Genomic DNA, 17,818 nt, shown 5'->3' on the forward strand with positions numbered 1-17,818 from the left:
TGGGTCAAACGTTTCGGGTAGCCTTCCATAAGCTTCCCACAATAAGTTGGATGAATTTTGGCCCATTCCTCCTGACAGAGCAACTGAGTCAGGTTTGTAGGTCTCCTTGCTCACACACGCTTTTTCAGTTCTGCCTACAAATTTTCTATGGGATTGAGGTCAGGGCTTTGTGATGGCCACTCCAATACCTTGACTTTGTTGTCCTTAAGCCATTTTGCCACAACTTTGGAAGTATGCCCGGGGTCATTGTCCATGTGGAAGACCCATTTGCGACCAAGATTTAACTTCCTGACTGATGTCTTGAGATGTTGCTTCAATATATCCACAGAATTTCCCCCCCCCCTGATGAGGCCTTCTATTTTGTGAAGTGCACCAGTCCCTCCTGCAGAAAAGCACCCCCACAACATGATGCTGCCACCTCCATGCTTCACGGTGTCTTTGTCCCCATGTGCAGTTGCAAACCGTAGTCTGCCTTTTTTATGGCAGTTTTGGAGAAGTGGCTTCTTCCTTGCTGAGCGGCCTTTCAGTTTGTCGATATTGGACTCGTTTTACTGTGGATATAGATACTTTTGTACCTGTTTCCTCCAGCATCTTCACAAGGTCCTTTGCTGCTGTTCTGAGATTCATTTGCACTTTTCGCACAAAAGTATGTTTATCTCTAGGAGACAGAACGCATCTCCTTCCTGAACGGTATGATGGCTGCGTGGTCCTATGGTGTTTAAACTTGCATACTATTGTTTGTACAGATGAACGTGGTACCTTCAGGCGTTTGGAAATTGCTCCCAAGGATGAACCAGACTTGTGGTCTACAATTATTTTTCTGAGGTCTTGGCTGATTTCTTTTGATTTTCCCGTGATGTCAAGCAAAGAGGCACTGAGTTTGAAGGTAGGCCTTGAAATACATCCACAGGTACACCTCCAATTGACTCAAATGATGTCAATTAGCCGATCAGAAGCTTCTAAAGTCATGACAACATTTTCTGGAATTTTCCAAGCTGTTTTATCGCAGTCAACTTAGTGTATGTAAACTTCTGACCCGCTGGAATTGTGATAGTGAAATAATCTGTCTGTAAACAATTGTTGGAAAAATTACTTGTCATGCACAAAGTAGATGTCCTAACCGACTTGCCAAAACTATACTGTACATAATTTCAGACCCTTTACTCAGTACTTTGTTGAAGCACCTTTGGCACCGATTACAGCCTTGAGTCTTCTTGGGTATGCCGGTACAAGCTTGGCACACCTGTATTTGGGGAGATTGTCCCATTCTCTGCAGTTCCTCTCAAGCTCTGTCAGGTTGGATGGGGAGTGTTGCTGCACAGCTATTTTCAGGTCTCTCCAGACATGTTCGATCGGGTTCGTCCAGGCTCTGGCTGGGCCACTCAAGGACATTCAGAGACTTGTCCCAAAGCCACTTCTGCGCTGTTGTGATTGGGCTTAGGGTTGTTGTCCTGTTGAAAGGGGAACCTTCCGCCCTAGTCTGAGGTCTTGAGCACTCTGGAGCAGGTTTTCATCAAGGATCTCTGTACTTTGCTCCGTTCATCTTTCCCTCGATCCTGACTAGTCTCCCAGTCCCTGAAAAACATCCCCACAGCATGATGCTGCCACTATGCTTCACTGTAGGGATGGTCCCAGGTTTCTTCCAGACATGACCCTTGGCATTCAGGCCAAAGAGTTCAATCTTCGTTTCATCAGACCAGAGAATCTTGTTTCTCATGGTCTGAGTCTTTAGGTGTCTTTTGGCAAACTCAAAGCAGGCTTTCAAGTGCCTTTTACTGAGGAGTAGCTTCCGTCTGGCTATTCTACCATAAAGGCCTGATTGGTGGAGTGCTGGTTGTGCTTCTGGAAGGTTCTCCCATCTCCACAAAGGAACTCTAGAGCTCTGTCAGAGTGACCATAGGGCTCTTGGACACCTCCCTGATCAAGGCCCTTCTCCCCCGATTGCTCAGTTTGGCCGGACGGCCAGCTCTAGCAAGAGTCTTGGTGGTTAAATTAATTACTTAACAATTAACTCATTAGCAATCTTGGGGCACCATGGGAAAGTTTGTTTAATGAGTTACTATTTCCCGAATTAACTCAAGAATATCAGAATATATCGTTATTAGTCATCCATTCATTATTATTATTACGAATCCCTTTGGCCCGACAATCTAGGGGGGATGGTAATGGGACCTGTAACACAACTCACGCAAATTATAACAGTGACAAACAGTGAGAACGAAATAACATAGACAACTTAATTACCGTCAAACACTCAGGGCTTATTTCTAAACACACGGTAAAGGGGGGCAGGAAAGAAGGGCAGAGCTGGACCCAAGGAAAGAAAGGGGTATTTTTGAATACTTATTAAGTTAGACTAGTGTACTTCACCAACAAAAAATACAGTGGGTGGTCCGCCCAGTTCTAACTAGTGTTTTTAACAAAGTTTACCTATGGGTAGTGTATGCCCATGGGCGAACTGTCTGGTTACCCCCTTTTCCCACCATCAAACAAACACTCAAACACCATAACCAAAAACAATACTCACAGGTGGGGACAAAGTGACATGTAGATGCAAAACCACACAATGGATCTACAGACATATGGCATTTACAGAGAGATTGAGCTGTAGAGAACACAACTGACAGGGTTTTTAAACCAAGGGAAAGGGACTGTGATTGGGTAGGAGAAAAGGAGCAGGTGTCTTCCAATTAGTGACTGATTGATGACTGATTGGGGAATGATGATTGTCACCTGTGAGTAGAGGAGAAGGAGAACAAAAATACACACAGGATACACACAGAATACTTGTATCCGTAACAATTATTACCTCATCGGTCTCATTCTGAATGTCGCTGAATTAAAATCTGCACAAACCCTAGTCTACATTACTCAAGCCAATTTGTATATTGCTATATATTTACTAACTAGATAATCACACAGAATTACTGTGTGCTGCACACTCTTGGCATTCTCTCAACCAGCTTCATGAAGTAGTCACCTGGAATGCATTTCAATTAACAGGTGTGACTTGTTAATTTGTGGGATTTCTTTCCTTAATGCGTTTAAGCCAATCAGTTGTGTTGTGACAAGGTAGGGGTGGTATACAGAAGATAGCACTATTTGGTAAAAGACCAAGTCCATATTATGGCAAGAACAACTCAAATAAGCAAGGAGATACGACAGTCCATCATTACTTTAAAACATGAAGGTCCGTCAATACGGAATATTTCAAGAACTTTGAAAGTTTCAAGTGCAGTCGCAATGATGAAACTGGCTCTCATGAGGACCGCCACAGGAAAGGAAGATCCAGAGTTACCTCTGCTGCAGAGAATAAGTTCATTAGAGTTACCAGCCTCAGAAATTGCAGCCTAAATAAATGCTTCAGAGTTCAATTAACAGTCATCTCAACATCAACTGTTGAGGAGACTGCGTAAATCAGGCCTTCATGGTCGAATTGCTGCAAAGAAACCACTACTAAAGGACACCAATAAGAAGAGACTTGCTTGGGCCAAGAAACACAAGCAATGGACCTTAGACCGGTGGAGATCTGTCCTTTGGGCTGATGAGTCCAAATTTGAGATTTTTGGATCCAACCGCCGTGTCTTTGTGAGACGCAGAGTAGGTGAACAGATTATCTATGCATGTGTGGTTCCCACCGTGAAGCATGGAGGAGGAGGTGTGATGGTGTGGGGGTGCTTTGCTGGTAACACTGTTGGTGATTGATTTAGAATTCAAGAACACTTAACCAGCATGGCTACCACAGCATTCTGCAACGATACACCATCCCATCTGGTTTGGGCTTAGTGGGACTGTCATTTGTTTTTCAACAGGACAATGACCCAACACACCTCCAGACTGTGTAAGGGCTATTTGACAAAGAAGGAGAGTGATTGAGTGCTGCATCAGATGACCTGGCCTCCACAATCATCCAACCTCAACCCAATTGAGATGGTGTGTTGATGAGTTGGACCGCAGAGTGAAGGAAAAGCAGCCAACAAGTGTTCGGCCTATGTGGGAACTCCTTCAAGACTATTGGAAAAGGATTCCTGGTGAAGCTGGTTGAGAGAATGCCAAGAGTGTGCAAAACTGTCAAGGCATAGGGTGGCTACTTTGAAGAATCTAAAATATATTTTTGTTTTTTGGTTACCACATGATTCCATATGTGTTATTTCATAGTATTGATGTCTAATTTAAACATGAAGAAAATAGTAAAATTTACATTTAAAAAAAGCCTTGAATATGTCTGCAAATGTAAGTCTGCAAATGCGATGATGCATGGCATGCTTTATTATTAAGATACATGTTTATGGTGAAAATGTACTTACCCAAACTTGAAACTCACACGCTGCCTATACATATGCTAGTGATGTTGCTGTTCATTACTGGTCTTGTTGGCTGAGGAGAAGTAAATGTGGACAGTAATTCTAACATCTTCAAATTGCGCAATAAGGACACGTCATTGCATCCTTGATTTACATGTTCTGTTAAGATTAATTACCACTATCTAAATGTGATTTCTGTCATTCTGAGTACGGTGATGGACGCCCTAATCTGGTTACGCACCCAATGCATATGGGTCCGGTAAATTAAGATGCTGCAGGGCAAGTGTCCAGTGCCACATTTTCATTATGGAAACCCTGATAGGAAGGGTTTGTTTGTGTTTTTCCTGATGTTGCTACTTAATGAGAATGGCGACAAGCCCCTTTGACACAAAAAAAACGTGATATCTAACAGCTGTCAACTGCAACAGTTGCACAATCTAATTATGTAAACCAAGATAATTATTATTTTCTCTACTATTTGTCATCTCTGTAGTGTTTCTTAGAAAAGTACAACTTTGCATCACAAAAGTTCCTCTTTTGAGGTTTTACACAACCCTAAACGTATTCAAACCTAGTTTTAAGTGCTTTTCTCCACTGCTTGATCCAGACGTATGCAATATACTTTTTTGGGCAGTCTCAGTGAATGACGTATACAACAGGCGTGGTAATAACAATGAGAACACTAATAATCCAGACTATACACCGTTTTCACTCCAAATTGGATACAGAACATATCAGAAAGTGTGCGGTAATGGTATTTAGCGCTGCTGGTTCAAAATACACATTGTGGATGATCCATTGACATTTCTCTCTACAACATTTCAGTTTCGTTTATTGTAGTATCATAAAGTTTCCTGCCTGTCCGGACCGCTGTGCTTCATGCGCAATAGACTGAGAATTTGAGTACAGTACATAGGAAATGACTCATAGGAGTTCAACTGTTAGCGTGGGTGTGTACTCTATTAAAACAAGGCTCAGACTACTCCGGATGACTCAGTGCGAGGCTGTTCTTCAGATGAACTTTCGGGAATTGCGTTTATACAAGAACGATGGCTTCATACGTTCTCTGTGCGCTTTGTGGACTGATCATTGCGACTATAGTGAAACTAAACGGAGTGAATGGGCAAAGTAAGTGTCAAATATTTTTTCTTCAACTTTTATGGATGTGCTAAAATGTAATTGTACAAAGTTCGTTACGTTGACATGTCTATGTAAGGGCAAGTAAAAAAGACTTGTAAAGAAATGTTTTATTTGAAATGCGAAAACTTTATTTTTCTCTCACTTTTAATCGCATGGGAATTCGTGTTTTATTTAAGAGCATGGAATCATCGCATGGCCTCTCAAATTGAGTCTGATAAAGGGGTTGCTTAACGAGTTTTCTACCAGCTGCCTTCTCACCGGTTCCGCATTATAATCACCTTATTTCACTCCATCCATGCCAATGGGTGAGGACAGACCTAATTGAATGGTGTAGCCTACTTGTAGTTGACAACAGAAAATAAATATTATAACTTCTTTACTTTCTTGAGGATGTATAGATGATTAGCATAATGTAGTGACTTTGAACTTCAGAAAAAAAGTTCTCCCATTCCCAGCACATTAAGAATTCCTTTATTTTCTAGGGTGGCTCTCAATTATGAGTGGGGCTTATGACAACTTTATTATTTATTGCATGCATGTGAGACTTGTTTAAGCATTGACCAGACCAGGTCAACAATGTAGAAAATGCTGAAACAGGCTTGCCCTTGAGCATGACTCTGTTCCATTATATTACACAAGAGTCACTGGATGAAGGCGTCTTCTGATCCCCGAAGCTCAATCTGAACATAAACAAGTGTCGCTTGCGGTACGGGTTTGGAAGCATAAGGACCTTATCTTTCATATCAGCGATAAATCATTTTCAAAAAAACTAAACGTAACATTTAAACACACCTTGTTAGTGTTCCCCACGGCCATATCTCCAGATCACAGCGATTGTTTACGGAAGACATGAGGCGACCAACTGTACTAAGTATCTAGCATGCTCTGAACACCTGAACGTAAGCGTAACATAGGAAGTGTAGTTGCGTCGGATGGAGGCCCCGTATTGAGCTGGTCAAAGCTGCTACAGTACGTGTGTTTTATTTGAAGGATTCTTTCTCGCTGATGAAATATAAGGGCCATATGTTTCGAAAGCGATGATTATTTACGTTTCGAAACTATAAAACACAGCTTCGGTATTCTGGTTGAGAACTGTAGGGAGAAGGCAGAATGCCGTCTAGAGTTTTCCGAGATTTAGCTTGTACCCTCGACCCACGGGTGAATTGGAATAGTGCAGGTGGTGGGGCTGACACTATAGGCTACCAGTGTTGATTTCCTATGATTATTTATCAAATATAAATCTAGTTACCCTCCCTCCTCTTTTCAAGTGACACCTTTATCATGCAGAATATGAAGGCCTAACGGCTAGCACACGTCAATTCTAACATTAGCAGTCCAGGAAGACAGACGAAGATGAGAATCCCTTGGAAAAAATAAAACACTTTCTGATAACATGCATCATCTGCTATCTTCACAAATAGTATCTTACCATGGAAACCCAGACGGACTGTTTGATACTGTAGATTTAATGCAAGTGCTGACTTGTCTCCAATTTCCTGCACTCTTATCTCACACCTTTGTCTTACATCATTGTGTCACTCAGTACTGACCTTTTGGTATCGTTTCACTGTGTTACAAAGCAGCTGATGCTAAAATGCAACTAAAATAAGAATCGTGTAAGTATGACTGAATGAACAACACTACACCAATCATAGCCTACATTACACCCATGATTAAAGTAATGTGGAATGGTGCAAGTCATGAACAATTATGCATCCTTCCAACTGTTTTCCGTGAATGTTGAAAACGTTCAACATTTTCTCAATTAAGTACACTGCCCATGTGGTAACATGCTGAATTACAAAGTGACAAATGACATTGTCAACACCTGATTACACTGGACAGCTAGACCTTTAACCCTTGTGTGACCTTTGACCTCAAGAAAGAGCGAACTATAGTCTTCATCTTATTTAACTCTTATCTTTACTTGACGTCAACGTGATCTATTAACTCTGTAAAGTAACAGGTTTTTCATGACATTATTTACAAGTTTGTTTAGCGCTGTGATCACATTTAATTTACCATCATGCTTTATTTTTGACTGAGTTTAATTAACATTGCAGACCTTATCCTTCAATACTTCATCACCTTACATATATTTATTAAAATGTGCCTTGTCTACACTATTTACACAGTGCATTCAGTGCATAGACCCCTTGACTTTTTCTACTTTGTTACAGCAGTATTCTAAAATAGATTTTTTTTTTATTCCCCTCATCAATCTACACACACTTCCCCATAATGACAAAGCAAAACCAGGTTTTTAGACATTTTTGCAAATGTATTTTTAAAAAAAGAGCAGAAATATAGCATTTACATAACTATTCAGACCCTTTACTCAGTACTTTGTTGAAGCAGCTTTGGCAATGATTACAGCTCGAGTCTTTTTGGGTATGATATTACAAGCTTGGCACACCTGTATTTGGGGAGTTTCTCCCATTCTACTCTGCAGATCCTCTCAAGCTCTGTCTGGTTGGATGGGGAGTGTCGCTGCACAGCTATTTTCAGGTCTACAGAGATGTTTGATGGGGTTCAAGTCCGGGCTCTGGCTGGGCCACTCAAGGACATTGAGACTTGTCCCGAAGCCACTCATGCGTTGTCTTTGCTGTGTGCTTAGGCTCATTATCCTGTTGGAATGGGAACCTTCGCCCCAGTCTTAGGTCCTGAGAGCTCTGGAGCAGGTTTTCATCAAGGATCTCTCTGTACTTTGCTCCATTCATCTTTCCCTCGATCCTGACTAGTCTCCCAGTCCCTGCCGCTGAAAAACATCCCCACAGCCTGATGCTGCCACCACCATGCTTCAACGTAGGAATGGTGCCAGGTTTCCTCCAGACGTGACGCTTCGCATTCATCTTTTATTTTATTTTTCATTTAAATGTAAAAAAATATATATGTATCTGTCGGCCCTAGCCCCAAACTCAGGGCCTGTGTGTAGTTAACCGACCCTCTCTGCAAATTCATCTCCATTTTACCTGTTGTTTTTCTGTTAGCTGATTAGCTGTTGTTGTCTTAGCTAGCTCTCCCAATCAACACCTGTGATTGCTTAATGCCTTGCTTTATGTCTCTCTCAAATGTCAATATGCCTTGTATAGTTATCATTGGAGCCCCTAGTCCCACTCTACATGCCTCAGATTCCTCCTTTGACCCACCCCCCACACATGCGGTGACCTCACCCAGTATAACCAGCACGTCCAGAGATGCAAACTCTCTTACTCAGTGCCTGGGCTTACCTCCACTGTACCCGCACCCCACCATACCCCTGTCTGCACAGTATGCCCTCAATCTTTTATACCACGCCAAGAAATCTGCTCCTTTTATTCTCAGTCCACAACGCACTAGACGACCAGTTTTGATAGCCTTTAGCCGTACCCTCATCCTACTCCTCCTCTGTTCCTCGGGTGATGTGGAGGTTAACCCAGGCCCTGCGTGTCCCCAGGCACTCTCATTTGTTGACTTCAGTGATCAAAAAAGCTTTGGTCTCATGCATGTTAACATCAGAAGCCTCCTCCCTAAGTTTGTTGTACTCACTGCTTTAGCACTCCGCCAACCCGGATGTCCTTGCCGTGTCTGAATCCTGGCTTAGGAAGGCCACCAAAAATTCTGAGATTTCCACACCCAACTACAACATTTTCCGTCACGATAGAACTGCCAAAGGGTAGGAGTTGCAATATACTGCAGAGATAGCTTGCAAAGTTCTGTCATACTTTCCAGGTCTATGCCCAAACAGTTTGAGCTTCTAATTTTACAAACGTATCTCTCCAGAAATAAGTCTCTCTCTGTTGCCGCCTGTTATAGACCCCCCTCAGCTCCCAGCTGTGCCCCGGACACCATATGTGAATTGATCACCCCTCATCTATCTTCAGAGTTTGTTCTGTTAGGTGACCTAAACTGGGATATGCTTAACACCCCGGCAGTCCTACAATCTAAGCTAGATGCCCTCAATCTCAGACAAATCATCAAGGAACCCACCAGGTACAACCCTAAATCTGTAAACATGGGCACCCTCACAGATATTATCCTGACCAACTTGCCCTCCAAATACACCTCTGCTGTTTTCAATCAGGATCTCAGCAATCACTGCCTCATTGCCTGCATCCGCTATGGGTCCGTGGTCGTTTGACCACGCTTTATCACTGTCAAACGCTCCCTAAAACACTTCTGCGAGCAGGCCTTTCTAATCGACCTGGCCTGGGTATCCTGGAAGGATATTGACCTCATCCCATCAGTCGAGGATGCCTGGTCGTTCTTTAAAATTAACTTCCTCACCATCTTAAATAAGCATGCCTCTTTCAAAAAATGTAGATCTAAGAACCGATATAGCCCTTGGTTCACTCCAGACCCGACTGCCCTTGACCAGCACAAAAACATCCTGTGGCGGATTGCAATAGCATCGAATAGTCCATGCGATATGCAACTGTTCAGGGAAGTCAGGAACCAATACACGCAGTCAGTCAGGAAAGCTAGCTTCTTCAAACAGAAATGTGCATCCTGTAGCTCTAACTCCAAAAAGTTTTGGGACACTGTAAAGTCCATGGAGAACAAGAGCACCTCCTCCCAGCTGCCCACTGCACTGAGTCTAGGTAACACTGTCACCACCGATAAATCCATGATAATCAAACATTTCAATAAGCATTTCTCTACGGCTGGCCACGCTTTCCTCCTGGCTATCCCAGCCCCGGCCAACAGCCCCCCCCCCCCCCCTGCAGCTACTTGCCTGAGCCTCCCCAGCTTCTCCTTCACCCAAATCCAGATTGCAGATGTTCTGAAAGAGCTGCAAAACCTGGACCCGTACAAATCAGCTGGGCTAGACAATCTGGACCCTCTCTTTCTAAAACTATCTGCCGCCATTGTTGCAACACCTATTATCTGTTCAACCTCTCTTTCGTATCGTCCGAGATCCCTAAAGATTGGAAAGCTGCCGCGGTCATCCCCCTCTTCAGAGGGGGTGACACTCTAGACCCAAATTGTTATAGACCTATATCCATCCTGCCCTAAAGTCTTTAAAAGCCAAGTTAATAAACATATCACTGACCATTTCGAATCCCGCCGTACCTTCGCTCTGCAATCCGGTTTCCAAGCTGGTCACGAGTGCACCTCAGCCACGCTCAAGGTACTAAACGATATCATAACCGCCATCGATAAAAGACAGTACTGTGCAGCCGTCTTCATCGACCTGGCCAAGGCTTTTGAATCTGTCAATCACCGTATTCTTAACGGCAGACTCAATAGCCTTGGTTTCTCAAATGACTGCCTCGCCTGGTTCACCAACTACTTCGCAGATAGAGTTCAGTGTTTCAAATCGGAGGTCCTGTTGTCCGGACCTCTGGCAGTCTCCTATGGGGGTACCACAGGGTTCAATTCTCGGGCCGACTCTTTTCTCTGTATATATCAATGATGTCGCTCTTGCTGCGGGTGATTCCCTGATCCACCTCTATGCAGACGACACCATTCTGTATACATCTGGCCCTACTTTGGACACTGTGTTAACTAACCTCAAAACTAGCTTCAATGCCATACAACACTCCTTCCGTGGCGTCCAACTGCTCTTAAACGCAAGTAAAACTAAATGCATGCTTTTCAACCGTTCGCTACCGCACCCGCCCGTCCGACTAGCATCACTACCCTGGACGGTTCTGTCCTAGAATATGTGGACAACTACAAACACCTAGGTGTCTGGCTAGACTGTAAACTCTCCTTCCACACTCATATTAAACATCTCCAATCCAAAATCAAATCTAGAATTGGCTTTCTATTTCGCAACAAAACATCCTTCACTCACGCCGCCAAACTTACCCTAGTAAAACTGACTATCCTACCGATCCACGACTTCGGCGACGTCATCTACAAAATAGCTTCCAAATCTCTACTCAGCAAACTGGATGCAGTCTATCAGTGCCATCCGTTTTGTCACCAAAGCCCCTTATATCACCCACCACTGCGACCTGTATGCTCTAGTCGGCTGGCCCTCGCTACATATTCGTCGCCAGACCCACTGGCTCCAGGTCATCTAAGTCTATGCTAGGTAAAGCTCTGCCTTATCTCAGCTCACTGGTCACGAAAACAACACCCACCCGTAGCACGCGCTCCAAGAGGTATATCTCACTGGTCATCCCCAAAGCCAACACCTCGTTTGGCCGCCTTTCCTTCCAGTCCTCTGCTGCCAATGACTGGAACGAATTGCAAAAATTGCTGAAGGTGGAGACTTATATTTCCCTCACTAACTTTAAACATCAGCTAACCGATCGCTACAGCTGTACATAGTTCATCTGTAAATAGCCCACCCAATCTACCTACCTCATCCCCATGTTGTTTTTATTTACTTTTCTGCTCTTTTGCACACCAGTATCTCTACTTGCACATCATCTGCTCATTTATCACTCGTGTTAATCTGCTAAATTGTAATTAATTCGCTACTATGGCCTATTTATTGCCTACCTCCTCACGCCATTTGCGCACACTGTATATAGACTTTCTTTTTTTTCTATTGTGTTATGACTACGCTTGTTTATTCCATGTATAACACTGTGTTGTTGTTTGTGTAGCACTGCTTTGCTTTATCTTGGCCAGGTTGCAGTTGTATATGAGAACTTGTTCTCAACTAGCCTACCTGGTTAAATAGAGGGGAAATTTAAAAAAAGACCAAAGAGTCCAATCTTGGTTTCATCAGACCAGAGAATCTTGTTTCTCATGGTCTGAGAGTCTGTAGGTGCCTTTTGGCAAACTCCAAGCGGCTGTTGTCATGTGCCTTTTTTACTGAGGACCACTCTACCATAAAGGCCTGATTGGTAGAGTGCTGAAGAGATGGTTGTCCTTATGGAAGGTTCTACCAGCTCCACAGAGGAACTCTGGAGCTCTGTCAGAGTGCCATCAGGTTCTTGGTCACCTCCCTGACCCTCTCCCCCGACTGCTCAGTTTGGCCGGGCGGACAGTTCTAGGAAGAATCTTGGTGGTTCCAAACTTATTCTATTTAAGAATGATGGAGGCCACTGTGTTCTTGGGGCCCTTCAATGCTAGAGACATTTTTTGGTACCCTTCCCCAGATCTGTGCCTCGATACAATCCCATTTTGGAGCTCTACGGAAAATTCCTTCTACCTCATGGCTTGGTTTTTGTTCTGACATGCACTGTCAACTGTGGGATGTTATATTGACAGGTGTGTGCCTTTTTCAAATCATGTCCAATCAATTGAATTTAACACAGGTGGACTCCAATAAAGTTGTAGAAACATCTCAAGGATGATCAATGGAAACAGGATGCACCTGAGCTCAATATTGAGTCTCATAGCAAAGGGTCTGAATACTTATGGTATTTCTGTTTTTTTATACATTTGCAAACCTTTCTAAACCTGTTTTTGCTTTGTCATTATGGGATATTGTGTAGATTTAATGAGGAAACCTTTTTTATTTAATCAATTTTAGAATAAGGCTGTAACGTAACAATGTGGAAAAAGTCAAGGGGTCTGAATACTTTCTGAATGCACTGTGCACAAAAGTATGTGGACACCCCTTCAAATTAGTGGATTCAGCAATTTCAGCCACACCCGTTGCTGACAGGTGTGTAAATTCGAGCACACAGCCATGCAATCTCCATAGACAAACATTGGCAGGAGAATGGCCTTACTGTAGAGCTCAGTGACTTTTTCAATGTGGCACCGTCATAGGATTCCACCTTTCCAATAAGTCAGTTTGTCAAATTTCTGCCCTGCTAGAGCTGCCCCGGTCAACTGTAAGTGCTATTATTGTGAAATTAAATATCTAGGAGCAATAATGGCTCAGCTGCGAAGTGGTAGGCAACACAAGCTCACATAACGGGAGCGCCGAGTGATTAAGCGCGTAAAAATGGTCTGACCTCGGTTGCAACACTCACTACGAGTTCCAAATTGCCTCTGGAAGGAACAAAAACTGTTTGTCGGGAGCTTCTTGAAATGGGTTTCCATGGCCGAGCAGCTGCACACAAGCCTAAGAGCACCATGTGAAATGCAAAGCGTTGGCTGGAGTGGTGCAAAGCTCGCCGCTATTGGACTTTGGCGCAGTGGAAATGCGTTCTCTGGAGCGATAAATCATGCTTTACCATCTGGCAGTCCGACGGACGAATCTGGGTTTGGCGGATGCCAGGAAAACGCTACCTGCCCCAATGCATAGTGCCAACGGTAAAGTTTGGTGGTGGAAGAATTATGGTCTGGGGCTGATTTTCATGGTTTGGGCTAGGCCCCTTAGTTCCAGTGAAGGGAAATCTTAGCACTACAGCATTCAATGTTCGATTCTGTGCTTCCAACATTGTGGAAACAGTTTGGGGAAGGCTCTGTTTCAGCATGACATTGCCCCCGTTCACAAAGCAAGGTCCATACAGAAATGGTTTGTGGATCGGTGTGGAAGAACTCGACTGGCCTGCACAGTGCCTTGACCTCAACCCCATCGAACACCTTTGGTGTCCACATACCTATGGTCATGTAGTGTATATTAGTCTGGTACTGCTGCCTGTGGCTTCTCTAAAAGGATATATTAGGTTTCAGGTTGTAGTGTCTCAAGGGATGTAGACATTTCTATCTAGTTTAGGACAAGTGTGTCAGTCAGGGAGGAACCACCGTTCAATGCCGCTATGCTTTCGGTGTCACCAAAACTTCTCTAGAAGTCAAACACCCAAAACAATGCGGCAAAGCTGGTCTTGATGACACACATCCTGCCTGTCTCACCATGCTTGTACACACAAAGCCAGTGAGTAATGTTTAATTTTCGTGTAAGTGCAAAACCAAAGGAATTCCCCAACTCATTTTATAAGAAGAGGAAACCCACAGTTTCTCGGATCTTCTCAATTTCTTTAGACTTGATGTCATACGATTTCTTTGTCATTGGGCCAAAACAATTCCTTTCAGAGACCACACACTGAGTGCATACATTTTTTTATTGGCAGGTTTTAGGTTGCCGTCTAAAGACTTCAAACAGATCTATGGTTCTCACTGTTCAGGACACTGACCAATTTTGAAGAAAAATAATATATACACACTCTATTCCAACAGTTAATTTGCTTTGGTGAGGTAGAGGAACATTTCCCAATGAGCAAATGTACAGTATGAGTCACAAATTGTGGTCATTCAAAGGGTAAATGCTGTCAGAGGATTACGCGCTAAGTCTCTTCATTTGTTTTTTTCCCCCACAGGCCTATGCACCAGTAAAGAGTTCTGGAGTTCAGACATAGACCAATGTGTATCCTGCTCAATATGTAAGCAGTATCCAAAGACCCCTTCATGTAACACTTGTAAGTTAAGTTTGAATGTTCCTTAGCTAATCATTTAACTTACAACTAAATCTTGCACATAACCAATGCTTTATTGTATGCCTAAAACTGTCCTCTTCGACCAATGTCTCCTGTCAGGCACATTTACAGAGGAGAGATCTGATGTCTGGAGACTGGCAGCCATTTCCAGCTTCTCTGTGCTGGCAGTCGTTCTGCTCATTGCAGTGTTGATCATTGGGGTCATGGTGCATCGACGCACGGCAAACAATAGGCCCCTTCGTGGTAGGGCTCACGGCTACCATCGCCTGCTAAACTAACATTGTCAGTCATGAAACTTATTGTAGCATGATGAGGCACACCTTTTTTTTGTAGCATTTTGACCTCTTTGGGTTCTGGTGAAAATACGGTAAAAATGTTCTCCATTTCCTTGTTCTGCAGAACCTATTGAAGAGACAACGGGACCTCTTTACCAAGCGTAAACATTTCAGTAGGTATGCATTCCGCAAATTTGTTGACGTGTGAACAATTGATAACTGCTATCAATTATTATGCAAGTAGCCTCGATGTATGCAAATAGTTTTGTACAAATTGTAATTGTTTTGAAATAATGGGCGATGTTGAGGGAATTAACCAACAAATCCTTCATTACTTTCTCAGCTTCCTCTTCCTCCTGACATCGCCGTGACAGAACCAAGGGAACACCTTTTGAGGACCAATCGTCAGAAGAATTTCTGTACAATGGACTGTGGGTATTATTTGAGCAGAGTTTGACTTTTTTGAATTGATACTGCTAGTTAGTAAAGGTATGCTCACACTCATTAGACTGTTACAGAACGGAGCTCTCACATAGAGCTGTGTTGACTCCCGCTGTCAATCCCGTCTTGTCTGAAGTCAGACTCTGCTCTGAGGAAGACCATGTGGTTAGTAAAGAGTAGCTCTCGCAGCTCTTTTGGTATTGATGTCCTTTGAGTTATGATGCTAGTTTTAGCCAGTGTAGATATTCCAATCTATCGATAAGTCATTTGTTCAAAAACAGTATTGAACATGAGACACATCTTGAATGATTTGTATTTATTACCATAACTGTCAATGCTTGATCACCTATTACTGTATTGGTGTCAGACATTTAGCTTATTAGGTAGAATACCAGCTAACACACTGCCTCAACTTGCCACAAGCAGGATGAATGTGAATACAGCACAATCAAGCTTTCTGGGCCAGGTTTGACCTACTGTACTTCTAAGACTAAAAGGTTTATATTTGCTGGTCATATATAACAACCCTTTGGTGAAGTATACAAGTGATATGTTAGATGAGTGGTCAGCAACCAGTCGATCGGTTATATAAAATATATTTTGATTCGTTAATCTGTTTTGGGTGACTACATGATTCCATGTGTTATTTCCTAGTTTGTCTTCACTATTATTCTACAATGTAGAAACTAGTAAATATAAAGAAACTTTGGAATGAGTAGGTGTGCCCAAATGTTTGACCGGTACTGTATATAATTTCCTGAGCTTTCTTGTTTCTTCTTATTTATTTTTTGAATGTCTTTTTGCCATTTATGAAGGTGTTATTCAGTATCTCTCTCTGGGCTATAGTAGTAAAGCCCAAATTCAATATTATACCATGTGTTTTTTATACCTAAAGGGGTCCTAAAATTCCAAATCAAATAGCTAAATGAGCCACCTTATGATCATCTTAAAATGATTCCATATGTCAGCTTAGAACCCACCCCACCGTCAACAATGCAGAGAAAGTAGATAAATAATATCAAAAACACATAATACAAGTAACAATAGATACACAATGAGTAACGATAACTTGGCTATATACAAGGGGTAATAGTACCGAGTCGATGTTCAGGGGTACGAGGTCATTGAGGTAGATATGTACATATAACTAGGAATGAAGTGTCAGTAGCAGCAGTATATGTGATGAGTCAAAGTTAGTGCAAAAAGGGGTCAATGCAGATGGTTAACCAAATATCTATAAGGACAAACTATTTAGCAGTCTTATGGCTCGGGGTAGAAGCCGTTCAGGGTCCTGTTACTAGTTTAAACAAATCATTTTTTTAAAGGAGTAGAACGTTAACATTTGTGAACTGTAGTCTTCCAATCAAGAGGCAAAGGGAAAATAAGTTGTGACTATGCAACTGCTCAAACATATTGGACATTCTTTTAACAGGTCATTTTACCATTATACTGTCAAATGTAGACACTGTGTAATGTGTGTGCACTATGCAGGATAAGTAGCATAACACGGGGGTTCCCGAACTGTTGTGATGGAAAAGTTCTAGGTGGTCCAGAATTCTGTGAGCATGTGTTGGTATAGTTTATATCTAAGCATTTAAATCATTCCCAGATGGACACAAATAGGGAATCCTTACCACTGTGCTCTGATTCAGAGAGGTTGGGTTAAATGCGGAACACATACACTACTGGTCCAAAATTTTAGAACACCTACAAAGGTTTTTCTTTATTTTTAACTAATTTCTACTTTGTAGAATAATAGTGGAGACAACAAAACTATGAAATAACACATATGGAATCATGTAGTAAGCAAAAAAGTGTTTAACAAATAAAAAATGATTCTTCAAATTGCAAAGCTGTCAAGGCAAAGCGTGGCTCACTCTTGGCATTCTCTCAACCAGCTTCATGAGGTAGTCACCTGGAATGCATTTCAATTAACAGGTGTGCCTTCTAAATTTGTGGAATTTCTTTCCTTTTAAATGTGTTTGAGCCAATCAGATGTGTTGTGACAAGGTAGGGGGGTATACAGAATACGGTCCTTTTACCAAGAAGGAGAGTGATGGAGTGCTGCATCAGATGACCTAGCCTCCACAAACCCCCGACCTCAACCAAATTGAGATGGTTTGGGATGAGTCGGAAAGCATTCCAGGTGAAGCTGGTTGAGAGAATGCCAAGAGTGTCCAATGATGTCAAGGGTGGCTACTTTGAAGAATCTCAAATATAAAATATAGTTTGATTTAACACTTTTTTTGGTTATTACATGATTCCATGTGTTATTTCATAGTTTTGTCCTCTACAATGTATATAAAAATAAATGAAAACCCTTGAATGAGTAGTTGTTCTAAAACTTTTGACCGGTAGTGTATTTTGGTTGAATGCATTGTTGTGC

The sequence above is a fragment of the Salvelinus fontinalis genome, chromosome 8 (genome assembly GCF_029448725.1).
Source record: "Salvelinus fontinalis isolate EN_2023a chromosome 8, ASM2944872v1, whole genome shotgun sequence".
Taxonomy (NCBI): Eukaryota; Metazoa; Chordata; class Actinopteri; order Salmoniformes; family Salmonidae; genus Salvelinus; species Salvelinus fontinalis.